Source organism: Jaculus jaculus, chromosome X (genome assembly GCF_020740685.1).
Source record: "Jaculus jaculus isolate mJacJac1 chromosome X, mJacJac1.mat.Y.cur, whole genome shotgun sequence".
NCBI lineage: Eukaryota > Metazoa > Chordata > Mammalia > Rodentia > Dipodidae > Jaculus > Jaculus jaculus.
Window position 1 is genome coordinate 57,460,040 of NC_059125.1, and position 22,937 is coordinate 57,482,976.

General features: G+C 39.5%; 1 pseudogene; it reads left to right on the top strand.

Annotated features, from left to right (window-relative positions):
* Positions 1-21,072: 21,072 nt before the first annotated feature.
* On the top strand, positions 21,073-22,066 carry LOC101614504 (annotated as a pseudogene).
* Positions 22,067-22,937: the final 871 nt, after the last annotated feature.

Here is a 22,937-nt window from a genome sequence, read left to right on the forward strand (position 1 = left end):
ATAAGTTCCCCTAAAGCAGCTGTCTGCTTCAAACAGATTTAACTGATTAGAACTTCTCTGTCATTGTGGAAAAATGAAATGTTGCAGGTTTAGAACCAAATTATCTTGGGCTATCTTGAGTCTCCTTAATAGCTATTTATAGAGCACCTCTGTGTTTGAACATTTTTGTGACTAACAACTGAAACATTTTTGGAATGTACTAACAAACAAACCACTATCTTCCATCAACCCAAAGGCTAAAAATGTCAGAAGATAGAATCTGAAATCTATAGCAGATATGTCCCTGCTTTGCTATAACCTGCCTACCTGAGGTTTCCACCAGTTTATTTGAAGAGGGCCTTAATGCGAGACCTTCTGCAACTATAAAAACATCATGAAGTTGTTAAAATGTCAGAATTTTCTATTAGGGGAAACCTGAATTTGTATTCCACGCCATGGCTAATCATATTTGGCTCTAGAATAAATTCTTATTCTCCGAGGTGAGAGCTGTGTTTGGCATTGACAGAAAAGAGTCTTGGTCCCAATTAGGCAGAAACTACACCCCTCAGGAGCATGAGAGAGGGTATAGAATATTGATTGATCGTCATCTATCTGCTCCCCCAAAAGATTTTTGGGACCACAATTCTTGGTGGGGGGATTACGTCAGAAGAATGGGAACATGGAGACAGCTACATCAAGATCAACATATTAAAAGGGAGTGATGGTAACCAGAAGGCTGGAAACCTTCCCAGTGCTGGCTGCATGCTACAAAAGAACATTGTGGAAAAGCCTTAATATACAAACACAGCAGAAGCAGGTGCTATGTAAATGACCTCTAAAGGGCTGTGAGGATTGTGTCCTGGCATTTTGAGATGATACCTTTTCTTGCTCATTAGCTCACTTCCATTCTCTGGAGTGAATATCTGTTAAACTATCTCTATTTCTATGTGTCTTCAGTACATTTCCTTGTCTTGGGACAGAAGAACATGAAAACTTACATGGAAAGAGGGTGCCCTTCAAACTGTCCCTTCTCCAATTCCAATAGCTTGCTACTTTTTTATTAATTGTGAAGTTTACTGTATGAATGTATTACATATTGGTCATATTCCCATTGTACTATACTCTTATGTTCCCTGTCCCCCAATCCCATTCCTCTGAAGGTCTTCTTCAGTAGGATTACCCATATTCACTGTGGAATCATTAATGCACCAATCTTTGTAGGGGGATTTTGCCTCAGGATACTCCTTCCCACCCTGTGGCTCTTACAATCTTACCACACCCTAGTCTACAGTGTTCTCTTAACCTTTGAGGACATTTTATAAGTTTCCTTTAGTGATGAGTTCTCAGTAACCTCTGATTTTCTGCTTTAATGAGTTTTGAGTCTCCTCACAATCAATTGCTATCTCCCTGGAGGAGGTTCTAAAGCTAGCAATTAAGGCAGCACTCTTACTCAATCAACCAGTTCCTCTATAATGTCTCCTGGGCCCTGACAGATATGACAGAAATGGCTCATCTCATGCAAGGCAATTGGCTGTCTTTTCTTGTTGTACTGCCATCCATAAAAGCTTGCTGTTTTTTTAATGAATTATTTTTGTTGTTATTAACTTTTTTGAATAACTAACCTATTTTATATATGCCAATCCTTTGCCAGTCAGTTTGCAACTATTTTATCACTTTCTGTAGGTTATCTCTCCAATCTGTTTGTTATTTGTTTACTGTAAGAAGTTTGATGCAATTATGTTTGCCTACTTTTTAATTTTACTTACTATGATTCTAAAGACTCATTACCTCTTTAGGTATCTTAAAGTGCTTGCCCTCGGTTTACCTCTAGTACTGATGCAGGATTTTGGGTCCAGGAGGGATTAAGATCCATAAGAATGCAGGAGATTCCAGGCCCATGGACACCAACTTTTGTGTCCTTGTCCAAGTTAGCAAAGAATTGAAAATTCAAACTTAGATAAAGGTAAGTTATGTATTGTATTATTTATTTTAGGGAGAGTTAAAAATCCATAGCGAAGGCTAGCAGGAAATCCCAAGCCAAAAGAAATTCTTCCCCTTCCCAGCCAGGCTGGGAATGGTGATGGGAGATGAAGAAAATCTGCCAACCACATCTCCTGGACAGAAGCCTCTGGGAAAGACACACACACACACACACACACACACACACACAGAGAGAGAGAGAGAGAGAGAGAGAAGTAGGAGAGCCCAAGCCATAAGATACTCGTCACATCAAAGAAAGCTAAAAGATAGTAAAGAACTCAGAGCTTAAAGAGAGATCATATATGTGGCAAAGCATGAAAACACCCCAAAACAGGGCAGGAAAGTGTATGGACGAAAACAAAGCCTGGCTGAGAAGGAGGAGAGGACGACTCAGTGATTTACACACACGGTTAGGCTCCGTTATATGGGTCAAACATACAGTTAGGATGAGCCTATTCATCAGACTCAGATGTGTAAGGAAGAAACCTTATTTATTGGTGGACTCAAGGGACTGACTCAGGTAGGGCCAGACCACATGTGTGCTAAGCCCAGAAAACCTAAAAGAAAAGGCAGAAAGTTGTTACTGGAGTTGTCATTTGTAGCCATCTTGCATGAGACTAGGTCAGATGTGGGTTCTAACCCTGCCAGGGCAGGCAAGGAGGCATCTCTTTGGCCCTGTGTCCCTGGCCTGTTAAGAGAACATACCTTGCTCCATTCTGTATTAGTACTTCCAGAACTCTAGATTTTATATTAATGTCTACTTAGAATTTATTTTTGTACCCAGTGAGAGATACAGGTCAAGTTTGAATCTTATGCATGTGAATATCCACCATTTATTGAAGAGTCTATCTTGCTTCATTGGGTGTCTTTGCCAATAATCATTACATGTAGAAGTTTGTGTATAAATCTGGGATGATTTGTTTATGTGTCTGTTTTCATGTCAGTACCATGCTACTTTATTATCTCTTTGTAGTCTATCTTGAAATTAGGTGTTATCATGCCTCTATCTTTGGTCTTTTTTAATGATAGCTTTGGCTATTCAATATTTTGTGCTCTATATAAACTTTAAGATTATTTTATCTAGTTAAAAATACAAGGCCCATCATGATACACCTGCCCTTGGTGCCTCTACTTGGACCTGCACCACCTGGGCTTTTCCCACTGGCTTCCATACCAAAGCCAGGGTTGTTAAGTGCCCCGCCCAGCTTGATTCAGTGACTCAAGGGGGATGGCACAAGCAAGAGCAACCACCATTGAGAAAAAAGCCACAACAACTATCAGTGCTAAGCTGCAGATCACTAATCCCAAGGCAGAGATTATTCAGTTTGTGCCCCCTGCACTGAGGGTACATCAAGAGAATAATTTTTGCTGTTCCCCAAAGAAAGTCAGAGGATTCTGCTGTGCCTCTCACCAAAGAAGCCCCCAAATCTGGTCCCTCTGTTCCTGTCTTGGTACCAACTAATGACGATGTCTATGAAGCTTTCATGAAAGAGATGGAGGAGCTGCTGTGACCAGATTGTTCATTTAGCTGAGAGAGCTACTTTCCTGTTGGGGTGTTGTCTAACTTCAGTTTTAGGGATCTCCTAAAGGTTTGCCCTGGCTTGGAACTTGCTGCACTCAGCAGGGTGCCATCCAGGGTAGGCTGGTTATTGAGGCCATGCTGTAAGCATCTGTTCCCTTTGACATTATTTTATCTAGTTGCTTACCCTTCACTTCCTTAACTGCTAAGGCATCTCTCCAGCCAAGCCATAGGCTTTTGATTAAGTTTTCAGTACAAGACAGGAATTCCCTCCTATGCAGTAGGCCTCAAGCCCAATCAGAGAACACTTGGTTTCTTCCATAACAGATGTGCCATCAGTGCACCAATTGGTACATTTAGCCTGGCTTTCCAGCTAAAGAACTTGTAAGGTCCACTACTGGTTAAGACCACTGACAGTTTTTGTCCTCCAGTAGGTTGCATAGCTCAGCATCCTGATAACTTGTCAACAGGGAGAAGACTGCCGGCTCATCTCTATCTTGATTTCTCAGTAATCTGCAGCCCAAACATGTAGAATCTTCAGCAATAGAGTCTTGCCAACTAGTTCTGGTGAGGAGCCAAGAGCCTTGGCAATAGCTTATAGGGTTTGGGGGACATCAGAGGTCTCTCTGCCCAGCAACTTGCTAGAAGGTATCCCACCTTTGGCACTGAAATTTTCTAGTAACAACTTACAGCTTCTGGGAACAACATTATCCACCTCCAGGATACTTTTGCCTAAACTCTCTCTTTTCTAACATATGTATTATCACTATCAAATAATTAGGTTTACATATAGCTTATTCATAACATCTTAAGTTTTGATTAACCTTCCTCACAACCCCTATTAGACCATATCATCCCCAGTATTCTGTTCCTCTTCTTACATATCTACTTTACTCTCCCCTTTAGGCTTCCCTTCTCCTCTCTCCCTTATAGGCCCTTTCTAGTTTCCTGGTGTCTTCTACTGACTTTTACTCTAACTCATATACAAATCTAAACCAAAACACCTACAGCTTCTTCCATCTACAGACCAAATCCTTTACCTGAGTGAATCTTCAAGGGGGTAAGTATTCCAACTTTCAGGTTACAAATTTGTAAAGTGAGGCCCAAGGGCACATAGCTTGCTGGTGGCCAAGTATATGTATATTTCAATGTCTTTCTAAGTATCCCATATTGCAATAGGTCTTCACATATATCTTATCATGCAAAATTAGCAGTAGGCTACAGTGTCTGGCAGAAAACCAAACAGTGACTAAAAGCTATACGCCCAGACATTAAACAAGCACCTTTAACTGCTGAGCCACCTTTCCAGCCTTGTATGTCAAAGATTTCTGATTTCACTTATAAAACTCTTAAGAATGGAAAAAGAGTGGAAGAAAAAAGAAAGTAAAGAGATACAAAATAGAGATAAATACACATGTGATAGTTAGACAGGAGTTAATACGATTAGCAGTCTTTGAGGATGGACCCATTTCTCATGATCAGCTTTGGACCTCATTTCCCCTTTCCATGATCATGGGAGGATGGTGGAAGTATAAGAGTATAAGAGTAAAACTACTTCTTCCTGGTAAAAAGATTAGAATTTGAGTTTTAACTCTGGTACTGGGTTGAAACATGAAGAGTTAATTCAATCTGTCAATCACCCACACAGGAGACCATTACTCACCTAAAGATATAGCAAGAGGGTGGGAGGAATTTTTGTCCCATTAATGAGAAAATATACTTAAACCCCAGGAAGCCCCTACATCAAGGCAGTTGCTCTCAGATTCTCACAGGTCAGGCTGCCCACTTTTGTGAGTTCAAACTCAAAAGTTGTAATTTTCCTTTCCTCTCTATCTCTTCATTGTACCCTGGCCAAAATCCTAAGCATGCTTGCCCAGACACTCTAGGTTTTTGAATTATTTCTTTGAAGACTCCTCTACCCCCATAAAGTTACATGCCAACTCCCATTATTGAACCTGTCTGCTTTCTGGACCCTAACTCAAAAAGCATTACCTTTTCTCTTCCTATTATTCCCCTCTCTCTCTCTCTCTCTCTCTCTCTCTCTCTCTCTCTCTCTCTCTCTCTTTCTCTCTCTCTCTCTCTCTCTCTCTCTTTCTCTCTCTCTCTCTCTCTCTCTCCCCAACAACTGCTGAGATTCATAGCTTACCTTCCCTATGGCTTTTCTCTCAACACTAACAAAATTAGTCTCAAAGATTGTTCCAACTCCATTGCTAAATTCTTTTAGTAATGAAACTAAGAACCCATTAAAAGCAGCCCATTTCCCTGATGAGACACAAATTGCAGAATTATGAGGAGAAAGACAACTCCCTCATCACAAACTAAACTAGGCAAAATTATTAATAGAAGATGAACAAAGTATATATGCATGTATGAAAAATTCAGAATGAAACTCTTTGTATACTAAATAAAAAGATAATAAAAATGACAGGAGCCAAGCCAGGCGTAGTGGTACATGCCTTTAATCCCAGCACTGGGCAGGCAGCCTGATACTACATAGTGATAAATGGCAGGAACCATCATTTTACCTTGCTAGCATTATATTTTTCTTCCCAATCTCTCATAAATTATTTTTTCATTAAGAAAAGCTTATTCTCACAAAAATGGGAAAAACTTAGTCTCCAAACTACATTATCCAATGTTCATTGTAGACACTAATGAGGCAGCTTAGAGGTGGCTAGAGGTCAGAAATATTAGAAGGGTCTAGCCTTTTCTTATCTCTTCTCCCCTAAAGGAGCTTCCCTTTTCAAGGAGAAATGATCACCCCTTTCTGAGAAGGCCCTTCCTGGAAAATTGGGATTCCTAGGAAGGTTGACCTTTCCCAGGAAACCTGACCCAAGTCAACTGAATAGCTCAGTAACTATATCCAGGGCTCCTATAAAAGACCCCAATGTGGGTCTCTAGGTAGGCTTTCCCATTTTCAAGGAACCCTGCTCTTGCCCAATTAGGTAGTAGTCCTAAATTTCTAAGCTCTATGCTTTGCCTCTCCTAAGGTATTTCTTCAGCTCTTCCTCTCCCAAGCTATAATAAAATCTTTCTAAATCTTCCCCTATAGTCTGAGAAATTCATTCATCCAATTCATAAGGACCCAGAGACCACTGACTCAGTGGAAGCTCTGTGTAACTGTGACCTTCTGGCACCTCAGCTCCAGGGCTATTACCCATCCAAGAGCTGAGAGAGGCTAGGGTTCTGTCAAAAACACCCCAAATCCCATATCATTAATTCTTCCATGGATGCTATCATGTGGAAAAGGAAAATATTAGAGGGTGGAATTGGTTTAGGAGTACTGAGATAAATGAATGTGAACAAATTCCCTGCCTCACCACTCAGAATTTTTAATAGTATACTGAGTTTCAAGAGCTAGAATAAGTTTACCGGCCCAAACTTATTGGGTCAAATGACTCTTTTTATGATTTTCTTTACAACTAATAACATCTTCTATAGTTCAAATGTCCTTCTAGTCCCACTGTCATTAAAGGCTTGGTCTTCAAGGTGGAGTTGTTGGGAAGTAGGAACTAGTGGGAGGTTCTTAAGTTTCCTAGTATGCACAACTTCTAGAATTTCAGGGTTTGGTCAGTTTGAGAAGATAGACTGAACTAGTGACAACACAATTGCTCTCTCTATACTACCTCGGCACTCTCTGTTTGAAATCCACAGTAGAAGCTCTCTGAGTAAATCAGGATTGATCTATGGGTAGAGATGTCAGCATACTTAGCTTCATGAATAAATTGTGTCATTGCACTGTAAATCCTCTGGACCTGGAGATTTTTAATATAACATATATTAGATAGAATTGTCTATTAAATAAAAATGAAGCAATTTTCTATCAGTTACATCTCATTGATTCTTCAAAACCCCACCTTTGAGGTGTTTTTCACGTTTGTCCTATTAGAAGTAGATAGACCTCTAATCAAAATTTGATTTTGCCAGGCATGTTGGTGAACACCTTTAATCCAAGCAGTGGGAGGCAGAGGTAGGAGGACCACCATGAGTTGGATGCCACCCTGAGACCACATAGTGAGTTCCAGGTCAGCCTGGGCTACAGTGAGACCCTACCTAAAAAAAAAAAAAAAAAATTGATTTTGAGCCAGGCATAGTGGCACATGCCTTTAATCCCAGCACTCAGGAGGCAGAGGTAGCTGAGAGTTCAAGGCCACCCTGAGACTACATAGTGAATTCCAGGTCATCCTGGTCTAAAGCGAGACCCTACCTCAAAAAACAAAAACAAGAAACAACAACAACAACAAAAAGCCCACCACTTGATTTTGTCACTTAGTTGCATGGCACCCTTAGATAAATCACCAAGCTTCACTGAAACTCATTTTACTAATCAGCAGAATAAAGGTGACAGTCCTCAGCTATCAGAGTCTTTATGGAAAAGGAATTAAGTTATATACTACTTGTAAATATGTGACCTCTAGGAGGCATTCAGTTACTGTCCATTACTCTATACAGGGGTGGGGACTCACAGACTCTCTCTGATTCATTACATGACTAAGGAATGTTTGTTTTTGTTTGAAGTAGTGCCGGTCTTTGATTACCAGTTTTTCATCAGAGATAAATAGCACATGAATTAGTTCATGTGGAAACTAAAAATGCAGATCTCATAAAAGTTGAGAGTAGAATGGTGATTAGCAGGGAATGTTGGATGATTTATTGTTTAAAAACATGGCGAAAAATTGAAAGTTTCAAATAAGAAAGATAAGTTCAAGAGATCTGTTCTACAACATAGTGGCTAGAGTTAATAACAGTTAATTCTATTCTTGAATAATTGCTGATAGTCCAGAATTTATATTCTCAAAACAAAAATTTGTAAGTAGGTGAAGTAATATGTATGCTAATTACCTCAATTTAATCCCTGCAAGATACTGATAATTTTTTAATATTTTATTTTATTTATTTATTTGACAGAGAGAAAGAGAGGGAGAGGGAGAGAATGAGCATGCCAGGGCTCCAACCACTGCAAACAAACTCCAGATGCATGTGCCACCTTGTGCATCTGGCTAACGTGGGACCTGGGGAATCAAACCTGGGTCCTTTGGCTTTGCAGACAAATGTCTTAGCTGCTGAGCCATCCCTCCAGCCTCTGATAATTTTTAATATGTGCATACAATATATACATATACAAGTTTTATCTGCAAATTCAAAATCAATAAAGGGCTGGGGAGATGGCTCAGCAGTTAAGGCGCTTGCCATCAAAGCCTAATGACATAGGCTTGATTCTCCAGTAATCCACATAAAGCCAGATGCACAAGGTGGCACATGCATCTGGAGTTTGTTTGCAGTGGCTATAGACCCTGGCATGCCCATTCTCTCTCTCTCTCTCTCTCTCTCTCTCTCTCTCTCTCCCCCTTTCATAAATAAAATATTTATTTTAAAAATCATTAAAATAGGGCTGGGGAGATGACTCAGCAGTTAAAGTTGCTTTTTTTTTTTCAAGGTAGGGGTTCACTCTAGCCCAGGCTGATCTAGAATTCACTATGTAGTCTCAGGCTGGCCTCAAACTCACAGCAATTCTTCTACCTCTTCCTCCTGAGTACTGGGATTAGAGGTATGTGTCACTGTGCCTGACTGAAGTTTTTTTCTTACAAAGCCTGCTGGTCCAGGTCCAATTCTCTACTTCCTACATAAAGCCAGATACACAAATTGGTGCATACATACCTGGAGTTCATTTGCAGTGGCAAGAGGCTTTCGTGTACCTAGACTTTCCCTTTCTCTCTCCTTGCAGATAAACAAATATTTTTTTAATCGATAAAAACAAATTAAACTCACCCTGATACCAGGACTTGCAGGCAAAATATAACCCCTTACCCATGTTTATGCAAGCAATGCTAATTAGTCATACACACACATGAACAACAACATCAAGGTAGACAAGTTGGGTGAACAAGTTTGGAAGAAGTTCAATGGGAGGAGCAGGGGCAATAGGAGGTCATGGGAGGTAAATATAATCAAAATACATTATATAAAGATGAAAAAATTGTCAATGAATATTTTCAAAATGACATTTAATTGCAATTCTCCTTTTAGAATCATGTATTGGTTACTTTCTTGATGCTGGGGCAAAATGCTCAGCCAGAAGCAACTTACAAAGAGTTAATTTTGGCTTACAGTTTTGAAGGGAAGATCATCATGAGAGGGAAAGCACAGCAGGATCAGGAAGCTGGTCTTGCATTTTCATGTAAACAAGGAAGAAACAGAGTGATGAATGCTGAATGCTCAGCTAGCATTCTCCTTTTTATGTAGTCCAGGAAGCCAGTCTATGAGATATTGCTACCCATAGTTAGGGTGGGTCCTCCCACTTCCACTAATTTAATCTAGAGAATCCCTCATAGACATGACCAGAGATTTGTTTCCATGGTGATTCCTTGCATTTGTCAAATTGACAACAAGAGATTAACCATTACAAAGCTTACATCTATACTTGGGCATTATTTCCATGAATGCCTTTATCTCTACAAACTAACTTCCATATTTAAGTCTATGTTTAAAACCTCTCCTTTAAAAATACTTATTTATTTGCAAGCAGAGAGTAAGAGAAAGTGATAGAGAAAGAGAGTGAGTGATATGGGCACTCTGGGGCCTCTTGCTATTGCAAATTACCTGCGGATATATATGCCACTTTGTGCATCTGGCATTAGGTGGATACTGGGGATCAAACCCAGGCTGCCAAGCTTTGTACAAGCTAGGGTCTATAAGTGCTGAGCCGTCTCCTCTGTTCTAAAATTTCTTCTTAATATACTACAACTCTGCTTCAAAAATAATAAAACAGACTTATAAAGGTAAATATCACATGTTTTTCTCATATTTTAAAATATTTTAAAAGGACATGAAAATAAGAATATTATGGTTGTGGAAAGGCAGAGAGGGAGAGATACATTAAAGGGTAATAGGGGTGATGAATATATCAATAACTATATTATATGCATGTATGGAAATGTAGCAATGAATCATATTTGTTTGTATAGGGAAAAAAAGCCTATTTGGAACCAGACCATCCACTTTCAGTTGATAATATTGAGTTGACTTTGCTATAAGAACCTCTAAGATCATTTTGCCTGTAGATCTTGGCACTTACTTCTCAAAAGCATACTGTACATGAGAGATTTGATACTATTGCAATTACTTTCTCATTTCTGGGCCAAAACACCCAACCAAAAGCAGTTGATAATAGGAAAGTTGCTTGTTTTGGCTTACAGACTCAAGGTGAAGCTCCATAATGGCAGGAAAAATGTGGCATGAGCAGAGGCTGGTCATCACCTCTGTCACAGCATGAGAGTGAGCCTAATATAAGCTAGGTCTTATAAACCATCAAGGTCCACCCCTAGCAATGAATGTTTTCCAGCAAAGTTCCAATTACCAAATTGCCACTAGCTGGGGGCCTAACATTTCGAACACATGAGTTTATGAGAAAGTCCTGACTCAAACCACCACAGATACCCTTCTTGGGTTATGTTCAGCTCATATGAGATAATAAATATGAGATGAAACACACACACGCACACTTGAACAGGAATAGGATAGCTCTTTATCCAGGATCCATTCTTCTTGGTCTTCTTTGCTCTCCTTCAAGGCTAGTTACTTGAAAAACCTTAAACGACACATACACACGCACTGTATAGTGTTCCAACAATGTGAGACCATCCACAGCATGCATGAATCCACAGGACTAGATGACAGAAATCTATCTAGATCTCTGAAGAATTTGGTTTATTTCTCCTGGTGACAGAGAGGCCTATGCTCACACCCAGGAAGGAGGTGCTCTTAACAAAGGGGGAAAGAAAACCAGCTTAGGAAATAAGCCATGCTAGCTTTGGTTAGGAGCTTTCCCAGGTTTGAGGAGCAAGCAAGGTACTAGACAATCATAGACACTCTGTTTTTTCCCCAGTTTAGTTTGGTTAGTATACACACCCTGATGAGTCTGAACAAATCCAAAACAAAGCCCCCCTGCAGTAGACAGCCACACATTGGTGAGATAAACTTCCAGACCAGGCACAGTTATGTGAGGATGGGATTTATTGACACAGGGGAAGTCCCACAATGGCAAAAGAAGCTGGCCTGCTTTCACTGGTCCAAGCACAAAGAGAAAAGCCACAAGTCACACCAGTACCACAAGCAAACACACTTAAGAACTCCAGGTAGAGCTCAAGTAATTTTCATATCTTTATACTGGAATATTAAGTCCACTCCCACACCTTAGGGCTAGACCCTAGGATCTGCTCATAGGCAGCTGGAAATCCTAGAAGCTTTAATGAAACTGAATATACTGGGGGACTTCTATTCAACATACCACATTCTGCCCCAATTACCAAATTCAATTCAATGGTAACTATACTACTTGGATCACGAAAATAATCTTAGGCTGGAGAGATGGCTTAGTGGTTAAGGCATTTGCCTGTGGAGCCTAAGGACCCTGGTTTGAGGCTCAGTTCCCCAGGACCCACTTTATCCAGATGCACAAGGGGGTGCACACATCTGGAGTTCATTTGCAGTGGCTGGAGGTCCTGGCATGCCCATTCTCACACCCTCTCTCTGTCTGCCTCTTTCTCTCTATGTCTCTCTCAAATAAATAAATAAAAATGAACAAAAGAAAAACCTTAAACATTTCTCCACCTTATATTATATAGAACTAACTTGTAGTAAGCAGGGCCAAATGAAAAATCAATATGAATGAAAAATCAATATGAAACTGTAGCCACAAGATTTATAGTGTCATTCAGGGACAAATTCATCTTTAAACTTATTGTCTCTGTCCATGCACCTACAAAATGAGATTATATAACGAGTACAGTGTTACATAGTAAATGCCACAGAAGTTTAAGTTATCATCATCATGATGAATAGAATCTGACCAATTAACCTTTCTTGGTCAAATTGATTATTTAAAAAGTATACAAAACTAAGGACTAGGTAGTAAAAGTAAGAAATCCAAGATAACACAGTTAAAGGTGGAGTTCAGAACAGAATGCAATATTGGTGGGACTTAATACATAAACTAAGAAATACCAAGTAATTTAAATCAATGGTCACTCCATGTCTCCATTCACATTTAGCATACTCTAGTCTGCTATCCAAGAACTATTTCCTGAAATGCAATGGAAGTTTTGAGAAATGCTAACCTGACTGTGAAATTCAATCACACTTTTTTGTTCTGAGTTAATTATGAATCAAAGAGCATAAAGGTACTCAAACCAAAGAACATTTATCCCTAGAAACAAAAGCTAAAGACAATAGGAATGTGTGATACACAGTGTCCTTCAGATTGTAAACATTTTGAAATGTTTTCAATTGAACACAGTTGGGTTTAGAAGAAATCATCACATAGAAACCAAACACTCTCCAGACTAATAGCTGATACATTGCCCATCTCCCCACGAAGAGATAGCCAATTACTACACACAATGACGTCCACCTTAGCACAGTGAAGAAAAAAATCTAATGTTGAGTACTGAAAGTTCTATAGAAACTGTCCTCTACAGCCTCCTTTATGTTTTAGATGGGTTCTAAGGCCATGAAAGAGGAAGCAAAAGGCACAAGGTCACAAAAGGCAGAGTTGGGATTTGAGTCTTCCCAAATCTAGGAATACCAGATTTCCTAAACAAACAGCTAAAGAGAAGAACATGATTATGAGATGTTCCAGAATATACTGCTACCAGAGATATTCCATCAAAAGAAATGGCAATGAAACAAAAAAAAGACAAACTATGACCCAGATCTACTTTATAAAAGCTTAAAGATAAGACATGTACTAGGCGGTAGGCAAAATGAGAGATTTGACGATAAATGCTAGACACTGTGTGGGAAAAATAATGTTACTTAAGCTAGAGAGATGGCTAAAGTGTTAAAGGCACTTGCTTGCAACAAATGCTGGCCTGGATTTGATTCCCTAGTACCCACACAAAGCCAGAAGCACAACGTGGTACATACATGTGGATTCACTTGCAATGGCAAGAGGCCCTGGTACACCATATAGATGCTCTCTCTCTCACACATACACATAAATAATATTTTTTAAATATTACTTTATAGTGAAGAATAACGAAAACTTACACATGTTGAGTGCTTAACTATGTGCTAGGATTTCCAACATGTCATTTTTTTTTATCTGTGTATCAAAATTAGGTTTATTGACATTTTTTGTTCATTTATTTATTTATTTATTTGAGAGTAACAAGCCTCAAACTGGGGTCCTTAGGGTTCACAGGCAAGTGCTTAAGCACTAAGCCATCTCTCCAGCCCTTATTGACATTTTTTTATCAAGGCTTTTATAAGATAGGTTTAATAACTTGTCCAAGTTCATAGAATTGTTGTGGAGGGGCTAAGATTACTAGCACTGTTCAACTGTGTATTTTAGCACCTGTTTGCCACAGTACTGACCATATTATATCAGGTTTCTTAGATAAAACATTATGAGAATTTATGCCAATGCCTATAGAAAGTACTTACATTTTCTGTACTAGTTTCTTTAACTGTAAAAATGGAGCTAATTTTACTACCTACTTCCCAGGCTGTATGTGAGTTATTGTGTATTAAGTATTTGGCATAGTACCTGACACATACTGATATATTATTATAACTATCTTGTTAATGAACACATACTTAGGACATTGGCCCTGGAGTTGGACAACTTGGACAATCCTTTGATCTCCATCTGTAAAGTGTGGGACTGGGAAAATTTTACTGGATTCAGGGGAAACAATTCAAATGCCTTTAGGAATCGGTTGTACTAACAAGTATGTCTATAGTACCTACTACACTCCAGGCACCATTCTAAATGTTTTATGAATATTAACACATTTAAAACTTCCAGTCGCTCAATGATGTAGGCACCATGCTACTATGAATTTTATTTTTACTAATACAAGAACTAAAGCACAGAATAATAAAGTGATCTGCCTTAACTCACACAGGTAAAAATGACCGAACTTGGACTAAAGCCTAATTATCCTGGCTTCACATGCCATGTTATTTAGTGTCATGTAAGTCCACCTCCTAGGTACATAAAAATACATGAAATGGCACTGGTGTAAGATAGGAAGGAGTGAGGGGTACTATAATATGCCATACTAAAAGTCTTTTGAATTCAAATATCTTAAAGAAAATACTGGCGTGTCCAGACAAAACACCTCCATAGATCTTATTTCAGTCTAGAAGTCACCAGCATGAAAAACCAGCATTAGATACCTTCCAAACTTGACCTACTGTGATTCTGCAACAAATCATGTGCCAAAACCTTTCCTGTCATCTCTTCTTTCAGAGGAATAGAATAATGTCAAACAGATGGGCATTTCAAAGACTTGGCATTTTCAGACACCATTTCCTCCCCATTCTCTCCCTAGAACATGAGACTCCATTGCTCACTGGAGAGGGTAGAAAATAAAAGTGCAGAGTTTTCATTACTGGAAAAGAAGACAGAAAATAGTCGGCTGGGTTGAAATAAAGAAAACAAGTATGATTTGTCTTACAGTTTTCCAAGAAATTTATTACTAAAATGGCATCGATTCATCTAATGATACCTCTGCTCTGTATTGAATACAGAAAGACCAAGGGAATATGTCCCATAGAGGCCTCACATCTTTTGTTCTGGGTAATATGAAAGATGAGTACAGATTGAACAAAACAGAAGTAAAATTAAGTCAGTATTGTAGTCAGGTTTGCATTGCTGGCAGAAATCACACAACCAAGAGCAGCTTCTGGGAAAATAAAATAGGTTTATTTTGGTTTACAGGCTCAAGGGGATGCTCCACGATGGCAGGGGAAATGATAGCATGAGCAGAGGGTGGACATCACCCCCTAGCCAACATCAGGTGGACAACAGGGAAAGGAGGGTGTGCCAAACACTAGCAAGAGGGAGCTGGCTATGACACACATAAGCATATCCCCAACAATACACTGCCTCCTGGAGTTGTTAATTCCAAAATCTCCATCAGCTGGGAACCTAGCATTAAGAACACCTAAGTTTATGGGGGACACCTGAAGCAAAACATCACATTCCACCTCTGACCCCCATAAACTGATAACCACACATCATGTAAAATGCAATGCATTCAGTCCAACTTTCAAAGCCCCCATAGTTTTTATAAACTCCAATGATGTTCATACATCCCATAATCCAAGGTCTTTTAACTGCGCCATAGTACCAAAAAATAACCTCAAAAAAACCATAATGGCACAGAATAAACATTCATACTGCATAAGATGGCATTGGGCATAGCAAAGAAATATTCAACCAAACACAAGATTGAAACAGGGCAAACATCAAATTGTAACTCCAAGTCCAACAACTGTAGGCAGTGACAAGTCTCCAAGTCCAGTAATCCTAACCTGCAACAATTCTTTGGAGTTCTAATTCCGCCCCTCCAGCTAGGCTACTCACAGTCCTGGAAAACTGTATCGGGGCCAGCAGCTCTCCTTGGCAGCCATCCTGTGGTCCTGGAATTTCCTCTGGGTCTCCATTGCAACCCAAGATTCATCCTCATGGTCCCATGGGGTCTCTATGTAGGCATCCAGCAAACCTGCTTCACACTGCCCATGGCCATTTCAAAACACAAAACTGTGTTGCAAACTCAATGACCTTTTCTTTCCTGAATTTCTTATACTCCACAATGCCAGATAGGATGCCAGTTTGTTAATCCAGGGTGGGGGAATAAAACAGACTTTGAAGAACAGGACACTCCTTGAGCACTTAGGCCCCTTCTAAAGAGTCTACATTCTTCCTGTTGCCCCTGTGCAGGTCAGCTGGTGAAATATCAAAGGTTGTAATCTCTCATTTGCAGCTGAATGGGCAGCAGTTCACCTAAAGATATTTTTTTAATTTTTATTAACATTTTCCATGATTATAAAATATATCCCATGGTATTTCCCTCCCTCCCCACCCCCACACTTTCCCATAAGATTTTTTTTTTTTATGTGCCATATCCCTCTGCTCACATCAGTTCATTTCTACACAAAGCAACCCTGCACAACTTCTCAGGACACAGGCATAACAGCAAGCTTCTCACACAAACTACTAGCCCAACCCAAGCAAAGCTCTTTCTCACTCTCATAAACCAAACCTCACAGTCCATAGTTCTTACTGCATTCAGGTCTTCGAACTCTGACCAGAATAGTCCATGAAGCTGTACTTACAGCACTGCAAGACGTCTTTTAGGCCAAGGTTTCAAATCCTTCCACATTCCTCTTGAAAATCAGCTCCACAAAACCAAAGCCACACAGTCAGGTGTCTAGCAGCAATTCCACTCCTTGGTACCACCTTACTGTTGCAGTGATGGCAGGGAAAATGATGGCATGAGCAGAGGGTGGATATCACCACCTGGCCAACATTAGGTAAACAACAGGAACAGGAGAATGTGCCAAACACTCACATGAGGGAGCTGTCTATAACACCCTTAAGCCCACCCCCAATCATACACTGCCTCCTGGAGGTGTTAATTCCCAAATCTCCATCAGCTTGGAACCTAGTATTCAGAACACTTAAGTTTATTGGGGACACCTGAATAAAACCACCACAGTCAGTGTGGTTGCAAAAGCAAAGATTGTTTTAATAACTTGTTACAGAGCCACAAAAATAATGCCAGGTAAATCCTACCAGACTAGAAATAATATCCATGCTCTACAAACTAGTTTATAAAATATAAGTGGAAGGAACTTATTCTATGAAACCAGTATTACCAAAACTTAAGTATAAAAATAAAGAAAAAGAATACTGAACTCTCATATGGCATGGTGGTGCACGCCTTTAATACCAGCACTTGGGAGGCAGAGGTAGGAGGATTGCTGTGAGTTTGAGGCCACACTGAGACTACGTAATGAATTCCAGGTCATCCTGGCCTACAGTGAGACCCTACCTCGAAAAACCAAAAATAAATAAATAAATAAAAATACTAATAAAATGTTTTCACATTGAACTCAGCTATATACATATATATATTTAAACTATATCATGATCAGGTTGGTTTATTCGAGGGATCCAAAGACAGTTAAACATATGAAAAAAATAATGTAATATATTATTAAATGACAGTAGGAATGAAAATCATATAATCATCTCAATAGTTACATGGAAAGGCCACATGTATAATTTGACATTCCTTCATAATAAAAATCCTGAATAAACTAGAAAGAAGAGGATAATATCTCAACACAATAAGGTTATATATTATTAACTCACAGTTAATCTTATATTCATGAAGAAAATTGAAAGCATTTCCTCTAAAATCAAGAAAAAGAAAAGAGTGTGTATTCTTTTTTTTTAAATTTATTTTTATTTACTTATTTGAGAGCAACAGACAGAGATAGAAAGAGGCAGATAGAGAAAGGGAGAGAATAGGCGTGCCAGAGCCTCCAGCCACTGCAAACGAACTCCAAATGCATGTGCCCCCTTGTGCATCTGGCTAATGTAGGTCCTGAGGAATCAGCCTCGAACCAGTGTCCTTAGGCTTCACAGGCAAGCGCTTAACCGCTAAGCCATCTCTCCAGCCCAAGAGTGTGTATTCTTACTACTTTTATTCAATATAGTATTAGAACATATAGCTAAAGCAATCAGAAACAAAATAGAAATAAAAGGGATATAAATAAGAAAGGAAGATGGGCTGGAGGTATGGCTTGTGGTTAAGGCACTTACCTGCAAAACCAAAGGACCCAGGTTTGATTCCCCAGTACTGACATAAGCCAGATGCACAAGCGGTGCATGCATCTGGAGTTTATTTGCAGTGGATAGAGAAATGTGGACTGTAGAAGTTTGCCTCATGATGTTCCAGAGGGTGCATGGAGTCAGCATAGAGTGGCTCTCACAGATTTGAAGGACTGTGGCCTGAGGTCATGCTAAGCTTCTGAGAAGTCTATTTTAGACCCAGGATTGTGGAACTATATTTTCTACACTGAGCATTGAACCATGCTGATTTCTTCACCTGTTTATGATAGATACCCGTTGTGTTGCTCCCCTGTTTTCCTCCTGCTTATTCTGGCAGAACATTATGATTGTATGTCTGCAATTGTTTTCCTGATGTTGAAAGTTAGAGCAGTTTCTCTTCTGTTCTGAGAAGCATAAAAGTATTCTGTCAATGCTGTTGCAACAATTAGAGACTTCTTGGATATCTGAAAGGAGGACTGCTATTCATGAATTTTTATCTGAAATGCAAAAACATACTAGAAGCATTGAAGGGTTAATAGCCTTCCCTGAAAACTGAAAACTAGAGGGAACTAATGAGTTAATAACGATCCCTAAGACTAGTAAGCAATAAAGAAACTTCAGAAACATTGCATTGACAGGCCTGTCTACTCCCAAATGATAAACTAAACTTTCCTTAGCTCAGAAAACCTTGAGGGAACAGAAACCGTCTGGTGGGTTATCCTCCCTAGACAATTTGACTAAAAAAAGCTTATTCTAAGCAAGGCCACAAATTACTGCAGTTCTTTATCTACTTCCCTTGGACAATCCAGCCTCGAACAGTTGGTACAATTTGTTTGTCTTAGGATCCTCCTTATAAGCTTGCACCCCAGCCTGGTCCAGTGCTTCAGCCTCTATCCTGTGGGAAAACTGTTGCCCCTTGCTTTCTTCTCTAATAAAAAACAGTCTGCTTGTAGAGATCAAGTCCCATGATCTCTTTTGCTTTGCTCTTACACTTTCCTTACAGGTAGGTGGACAGAGCCCATGTTATGTGGGTCATATTCAAGCACACTCAGGTTTGCCTGGGGCTTTAGCAGAGCAGAACCAACAAGATGATATATTGTTGGGATCCATATCATTATTACAAGATGCTAATTTGTCTCATCAGTGATATCATCAAAATACTTCTGCTTTACCGAAACAATTCCATTTAACCAGAGAACAAGCTCAACTTAAACAGTGAACACAATGTTTGAAAGTAAATATTGCTCACTTGCCTTCTTTTGCTGTCTTTTCAAGAAGTTTTATGCCCAATCACATTTGACATGTGGATGTTACACATGTGCCTGCTTTTGATAAATCAAAGCATGCACATGTTCTTGCTGATACCTTTCCTCTGTTTACTTTCACACTACCCTTAGCAAGAGAAGCAGTTAAAGATGTCATTATCTTCCTCCTATGAGCTTTGGATGATCTTGGAGTCTGCAAGATTTTGAAAAAAGATAATGCCTCTGCTTATACCTCTTCTGCTTTTCAACAATTTTGTTCAGATTATCAGATTTCTCATATAACAGGTATCCCATATAATACTCACAGACAAAGTTTTGTGGAACATGCCAATGGTATGATAAAACATCATTTGAAAAATAGGAGGAGAAGGGACCACTGTCCACACCTAATAATAAAATATCTACCATATTATTCATTTTATTTGTTTTATATAGGGAAAGATGGTCTTACGACAGGAGAACGGCATTGGGCAATAACTTATAAAGGATATATAAGAGTGCGGTGGCTGGACATAATGTTGGCCATTAGCAGGGTCCAGATCCAGTCTTGTACTAGAGCGGAGATATGTTTGTGTTTTTCCACAGAAAAGTGGTCAGCCTGTGTGGGTGCCTGAAAGACTGACTTGACCAGTGGAAGATGGAGATGGAGAAGGTCCAAGAAGGGATTCACTGGTTGTCGCTGGGAAAGTGCAAGAGGCCCAGAGCAGCAAAAGAGCAAGAGTGGACCTCCCCTCCCCCGACATGGAGTCAGATGAGGATGCTGGTGAACTAAATATCATGCCGTGATTTATTAATATAATTTACTACAATGAGGTTTAAAAAAAAGTGAGAGAAACAGAGTGTCAAAGCCATTTTGCATCTGGAAGATTGCATTGCAAGGAGTCCTACCCTTCCTTTGGGTCTTACATTCTTTCCGCCACCTCTTCCACAATGGACCCTGAGCCTTGGAGGGTGTGATAGAGATGTCTCTGTGCTAAACACTCCACTATCATTTCTTCTCAGCACTATGGATAGTTTAGGTTTTATAAAAGAAATAATCTTGTTGTATTCATTAAGATTTTGTTCTTAAAGGGAGGCAAGGAAGATTCCCCATGTTGTCACAATCTGTGTGCCTTCTCACTTTTTGAGAGATCAGTTCACAACTCTTGGGACAAAGTGAGTTAACCCCAAATTATAATGCAATAATCTGTTATTTACAAGCAATGACTTCTAAACAAAAACTGGTAGACTATCTTCTCTAAACTTCATCTAGTCATGAGTAAGAAGAATGAGACATAAAATTGCTTTATGTTAATCAAAGTAACCCTTAATAATGTATATCAGATTGATTATTATATATTACTATTTCAAGATTAAATTTGTACCTGGTCTAGTTAAGACACAAAGAGGGTTAAAGACACTAAAAATCCACACATGTATATAAATGTATTTTAAAATGATGTTAGATTGCTAGAAATAGGCTAGGTTTATACCTTTAAAACAGAAAGTGCTTATTGATGCTCACTACAATAGTAGACAGGTGTTCTTAGGTATAAACAAAATCAAATTTCACTCTGCTTTTTAGATTGTCAAATAAAATATCAAAAATTTAGAAACAGTTGCAGCCCGACGCAGCCGACTGTAAGAACGCATGGCCTGAGCTGTGAGGCTAGTGAGCGGCAGCGGCGGTGGCCCTCCGGAGAGAGCACCAGATCACCTCTTCCCACGGCCTCACCATGGCGACCTCTAGACAGAACTGCTGCCCGTGGCCAATGTGTATTCCTCCATCATATGCTGACCTTGGCAAAGCTGCTAGAGATATTTACAACGAAGGATTTGGCTTTGGGTTGGTGAAGTTGGATGTGAAAACAAAGTCATGTAGTGGTGTGGAATTCTCAACATCTGGTTCATCTAATACAGACACTGGTAAAGATACTGGGACTTTGGAGGCCAAATATAAATGGTGTGAGTATGGTCTGACTTTCACAGAGCAATGGGACACTGATAATACTCTTGGAACAGAAATTGCAATTGAAGACCAGATACATCAAGGTTTGAAATTGACATTTGATACTACCTTCTTGCCAAACATGGGAAAGAAGACTGGTAAAATCAAGTCCTCTTATAAAAGAGAATGTATAAATCTTGGTTGTGATGTTGACTTTGATTTTGCTGGACCTCCAATCCATGGCTCAGCTGTCTTTGGTTACTAGGGCTGGCTTGCTGGATACCAGATGACCTTTGATAGTACCAAGTCAAAGCTGACCTGGAATAACTTTTCAGTGGGCTACAGGACTGGGGACTTCCAGTTACACACTAACGTCAATGATGGGACAGAATTTGGAGGATCAATTTATCAGAAAGTATGTGAAGACCTTGACACTTCAGTCAACCTTGCTTGGACTTCGGGTACCAACTGTACCCGCTTTGGCATTGCTGCTAAATACCAGTTGGATCCCACTGCTTCTATTTCTGCAAAAGTCAACAATTCTAGTTTAATTGGAAAGTAGGCTACACTCAGACTCTGAGGCCTGGTGTGAAGCTCACATTGTCTGCTCTGGTAGACGGGAAGAGCATTAATGCTGGAGGTCACAAACTTGAGCTTGCCCTGGAATTGGAAGCTTAATCCAGCTGAAAGAAACCTCTGGGAATGGATATGGGAGATTTGGCCTTAATATATTTCCATGTGACCAGCAGGTGTCTCCCCCATCCCCCAAGAAGATGAGCAAAACGAAGGATGATCTATACAAGAGCTGTATGTTAAATATGTAGACAGTCACATGCTAGCTGGTTTCTAGTTGAATTGGTTATCAAGTTACCAATGCTGCAGTCGTGCAGTCACCTATATATTATTTAAATGTATTTAACTGTTAAATGTGCTACCCACCAGTAATGAAATATACCTTTATGAAAAAAAAATTAGAAAGGTTGTAATGTTTATTATAGTAACAATTCCTTGACAGTTCATTTCATTTGGGTTTGTTGATAGAATACAGGATGTTAAAGTGTTTTAAACCTATGGTTACAACTGTCCAACTCTTTTTCTATCTCTGAGACCATTCAGAGCTAACCCAAAGTATAACTTACACCCTCAGACTTCTCAATTTTCTGACAGATAAAGACTATAAGGCGTAAAATCCAAATCTCAATTGTCCCAAGCAGTTTAGGGGATTATTGGGAGTCATAGGATTCTACCAGGTGGGGTGATTCACTCCTTTAATCCCAGAACCTGAGAAGTAGAGGCAGAGGGATCCAGAGTTCAAGGCCAGTCTACCTTGAGGCAATGACAACAGAAACTCTTAATCCTTGAGCCTACCAAATTAACCTTGGGGACACCACTCGTGATGTCATAATTCAGAGATGTTACGACTTTATTCTGCTTTAGTTGATTTTTAACAAAGCCATTTCTGTCATGTTTTAAATTCATTAGTAAGAATTATTTCCAGGACTGTTATCACATTTTGCCTGTACTTACAAATCTATGCTTTAGTTCAAGACTGGTGTAACTCCTTCTGAATATTTGATAACCATATGTAGAAGCCAAGGCCAACAGGAGACATCAGAACCAAAAAGGGCTACCAATATT